Source organism: Eptatretus burgeri, chromosome 11, assembly GCF_056783735.1.
Source record: "Eptatretus burgeri isolate ZD-2024b chromosome 11, Ebu_testis_v1, whole genome shotgun sequence".
Classification (NCBI taxonomy): Eukaryota; Metazoa; Chordata; class Myxini; order Myxiniformes; family Myxinidae; genus Eptatretus; species Eptatretus burgeri.
In genome coordinates this window covers 32,706,875-32,711,874 of record NC_140971.1, presented here as the reverse complement: position 1 = coordinate 32,711,874, position 5,000 = coordinate 32,706,875, and the positions used below count along the sequence as shown (strand labels likewise).

Sequence of the window (5,000 nt, the reverse complement as noted above, 5' to 3'; positions counted from 1 at the left end):
GCGCAGTTAATGTTGTTTATTGTTGTCTGTAGCAGGAAGAGGAAGAAATGTGAGACGTGCAGCAATATACAAGCAACTTACAAAAGCAGACACACAGCAGAGTTATCCTGACATACGTCTTGTACAATCTTAACTTTAGCGAGGACAGGCGCCAGAACACACACACACACACACACACACACACACACACACACACACACACACACACACACACACACGCACAACCTGATGAGGAGGAGTTAATGAAGAGAAAAAGGAGAGGAGATGAGTCTAACGGTCTCTCAATACCTTGCACAATTCGACCGCACCAACAGTACGTCTTGGGTGTATGCTCCGCTGGGTGATACCTCCCTGACAGCTGGTGCATCGTCTCTTGCTTCGTAGCACTTCATGCAGCTTGCATTGGTCCAGAGAATGAAACGCGGCCGTCGGGTGTGAAGGGAGGGGCTTGGTGGAGTCAGAAGCGAATGGGTGGAGAGAGATGACGAGGTGGTGAAGAAGGCGGGGTCAGCAGGCAAATGGGTAGATTGTAAATCCGGACAGGATGAGCAGACAGGAATGAGCACACAGGAGCAGAAAGCAGGAACATCGGGCAGTAACGGCGAGCAGGAACGGCGAGCAGGAACGGCGAGCAGGAACGGCGAGCAGGAACGGCGAGCAGGAATGATGAGCAGGAACAATGAGCAGGAACGATGAGCAGGAACGACGAGCAGGAACGACGAGCAGGAACTACGAGCAGGAACTACGAGCAGGAACGACGAGCAGGAACGACACATTAGTGGCTCCGCGACTCGTCCTTTTATATACCCCGTGGTGCAGGGCGGGGGCGACGATCTGAAGCGATGTGTCGTCACCCGAATCGGGTGCTTTGGTTTGGCCCCGGCCACTGCACGGCCTGTCCGTAATGGCCGGAGGCGGCTCCACTCCACTTCCAGCAAGATGGTTCCAAGCTACGGAATCGTCTCGCTCCGAACCCCATGATATGAATCGCCTTACACCAAACTCCTTGAAATGAATCGCCCTGCACCGAACCCCATGCCATACCTTGGTGACCCGCAGTTGGCGCTGGTCAATGTGCCTGCTCCGTGATGCACCATGCAGCCCGAGCGATCTGGCTGCACAGCATGCTTCTGCCTGGTAGCAGCTGAATCGAGGCGTAGGTGTGGCTGGATGTCTCCCGTGGATGGCAGACATTTGTGGCTGTCATGAACGAAGACAGATGGTAAGATGTTATTACAACACCATGCGCAGACCCGACCAAAGATGTCTGTTATTCGTGCCCCGTTCTGTACGATGATAATGTATCACGGCTGCGCACGAATCCGCCATTGTACACGTGGTCAACGCGCGGGCCTGCCATTGTACATGTGGTCAGCGCGTGGGTCCGCCCGCCATCAAGCATGCCCTGTACAGTGCGTGCAGGTCCACCATTGTACACGTGGTGAGTGCACGGGTCTGCTTGCCATCGAGCATACACCGTACAGTGCTCATGGGTCCACCATTGTACATGTGGTCAGTGCGCGGGTCCGCCCGCCATCAAACATGGTGCTTGCAATTATCAGAGGCGGTGGGATGCACGGTGCCAGTCCTGATGTGTGTCAGGGAATTGAGGGAAAGGATTGGATATAATTATCGTATGTCGGGTTGAGTTGAGGAAGAAGAATGCACTTGGTATGTTGTTAGTATTTGGTGTGTTGGTTATGTCTCTGATCGCCTAAACAGTGGGTGGGGGGTCGTCGCTGTCGGGCACGCGCTCTGTGCAGCGCTGGCGTTTATCCTTGGCTTTTACTGCTGCCCTTGGTCTTTTGTGAGGACGCATTCTTACGCGAAGGGCGTGGCTGTGGTTTTTACCGATGGGTGTCTGAGTGGAGTGCCTGCCGGCCTCATGAGGACCCCTTGCTTGGATTTACCTCAGGAATAGCAAAAAAGAAAGAATAGGAATGAAGTCCAGAGGTTGAATCCGACCTAACTATGAGATTGACACAACACATTGTCCTGTTCGACCCACTAGACAAGAAGGAAGGGCCGATCTGGACGTATGTTAATGAAATCACTGACTGCAGACCACTGTATGTTGGCTGCTGTTGGTGTTGGAAGGATGCTGCTTGCAGCACTGCAGATAGATATACACATATATGTCAGACCCACCCTCCTGACTGTTATGGTGAGCATCGCCACAGATTGAGTCTCACACGGTAAAACTGCATAATCCACAAAGAACAACCGTCCATCTGCCATCCAGACAATTGTTCCTGCAAATACAAACCATGCAATCAGAAGGCACGTGATGTGATCAGTGAGTAAATCGAAACATGTGGAGTATGATGAACCGTGGGTGTTGGCAAGCTCAAGGATGAGAGGGTAGCTGGTAGCTGATGAGGAGTTTGCGAACAGGCTGAGTGGAGTTTTTTTTTGGGGGGGGGGTCTGAGTACTTTGGGAGGTCCTGAAGAGTTGTGGAGATCCTTCAAGCCCACTGTCCTTGATGTTGCCGGTGGATGTCTTGGAACTCACCAGAGGGTGAAGAAGAATTTTGTCTCTCAAGGGACACTGGATACCATTGCCCAGAGTTGCAGGGCGAGGCTGAATGGCAGAGGTGAGTTGTTCAGGAAGCTGAGGCGTAAACTGTACGTGCATTAAGGGTGGACAAGGAGGCCGATGTGGAGGAATCTGTGAGGAGGTAGAGCATCACCTGTAGTCAAGTGATTTTCATCCTGCTTACAGGGGAATTTGTGTATTGCGTTCGTCCAAGCCCATCCCTCGGTGTACTGCAGTTAGATCAGAGGGTGGTAGGCTCTTGACAGAGGAGTCCGAAGTGAAGGCCCGCTGGGCCTTGTGAATGGTAACTTTGAGCGGCTGTACCAGGCTAATCCATCAGCTGTTGAGTTGGATGTCAGGGGTGTTACAACCCTGTTGCTGACCCACCAATCAATTGTGGTCCACCTTCATTTGTGGAAACACAGGCTGCGGTGAACCAGTTGAAATGGGGTAAGACTCCAGGGATCTGTGGCATCCAAGCTGAACTTCTCGAATCTGGTGGAAATGCTGCACTCGTGTCGTTGCATGCAGTTCTGTGCTCTGCCTGGAACACAGGCATCATCACAACTGACTGGAAGAGGAGGCCTTGTTGTCCCTCTCTGGAAAGGGAAGGGTGATCGCCAAGACTGCAACAACTACTGCGGGGTGACGCTTCTCTTAGTGCCCGGCAAGGTCTTTGCTTGCATAATTCTTGATAGGGTTCGCCATCATCTGCTTGAGCACCAGCGTCCAGAGCAGTCAGGCTTTACACTAAAGAGGTCAATGATTGACCGAATCCTTGCTCTTCGGGTCCTCACCGAACGCAGACGAGAGTTTCGGCAGGGGCTGCTTGCAGCCTATGTTGATCTCTGTGAAGCGATTGATTCAGTGAATTGGGTTGCCCTCTGGAGGATTCTTGGTCTTCGTTGGATGCCACCAAAACTGATCGATCTGATGTCTGAACTATACTCGAGGATAGAGAGTGCTGTGAGATGTGGTGGTACCATCTCTGACTTATTTCCAGTTGTTACTGGAGTTCGTCAGGGGTGTGTACTGCCCCCCATACTTTTCAACACTTGTATGGACTGGATTCTGGGGAGGATGCCGGAGAGATCAAGCTGCGTTGCATTGTTTGGGAATGTCAAGATCTTTGACCTTGATTTTGCAGATGATGCAGTCATCTTTGCGGAGACTCTAGATATCCTTTTGGGGGCCATTGAGGTGCTAACGAGGAGTCGGAGCCGCTGGGATTATGGGTTTCCTGGATCAAAACTAAGATCCAGGCTTTCAATGACATCTTGGATGTAGCTGTCCTGTCTGTGCCTGTTTGTGGTGAGGATGTTGAGGTCATGGAGATGTTCACTTCCCTTGGCAATGATATTCATGTCTCTGCTGGCTGTGAGTCAGAGGTCAAAAGACATCTGAGTTGGGCCTGGGGAGTCATGGATTCACTAGATCATGGGATGCGGCGCTGCCAGTACCTGTGCAGGAGGACAAAAGTCCAAGTCTTGAGGTCCTTGGTGCTTCCGGTCTTGCTCTATGAATCTGAGACAGAGACAATTCCTTTGGTACCAGGTCTCTTCAGAGAATCCTTCGCTATCGCTGGTCGGACTTTGTGTCCAACGATCAGTTGCTGAGAAAGACTCAAATGAGATTTGTTACCTGCGTAGTCTGTGAGTGGCAGCTGCAGCTGTATGGACATGCGGCTCATTTTCCTGACGCTGATCCTGCTCACCAGATTCTCTCAGCGAGGGAGCCTTGTGAATGGAGGAGGCCAATGGGCTGACCAAGTGCCTCATAGTTGTAGCAGGTTGATCAGCATTTCAAGGAGATGGGGATGGACCAGGCATCTGCCTGGGGGATGGCCAGACGGAAGCCTCTGGAGTATCGGCGGAAAGTGGATGCAGTAACGCGCTGCTCTGGCACATGCTTCCATACCTGACCTGACCTGGGTATGGGCACAGATGGTCTTGGTCACAAGATCAACCACAAAACACCCCTTGACAAGACCCCCGCCCCCCCCCCTCCTCAACACTCTGTATACATGCACACAATCACCCATCAATTCTCAAGCTATGTAAAAGTCCTGCTAACATCCCTATACACCTCAATTTCCAATACTTCCAGGTATCTATCTAATTCCAATTTAAACTTTTCTGCTGTTTCTGCCACCACTACCTTCCGAGGGGGGCCATTCCATGCATTCACCACTCTTTGAGTAAAAGACTCCTGCCTTACTACTTACTGTCTTAACTCTAAACAATCAACTGCCTCCTTCTGCTTTGCCAACTGTACCTACAACCTCAGCAGTTTACATCTGGATCAACAAGCTCTCCTTAATTTAGCCTTTTTCCTTCCTTTTCCTTCATTTCCTTTGTTACAGAAGGTCATCCTGATTGACTATGGGTGTCGCCCTCCTCTTGGAAATTTAGATTTTAAATGTGTGTCCTTTATGAACACTCTCTGTGAGACATCGCTGACACTA

General features: G+C 51.1%; 1 protein-coding gene across 6 annotated transcripts in view; it reads left to right on the top strand.

Annotated features, from left to right (window-relative positions):
* The window catches only part of LOC147016798 (sodium/potassium/calcium exchanger 2-like), a 223,545-nt gene that overhangs the window by 81,400 nt on the left and 137,145 nt on the right, over window positions 1–5,000 (top strand). The window lies entirely within an intron of this gene.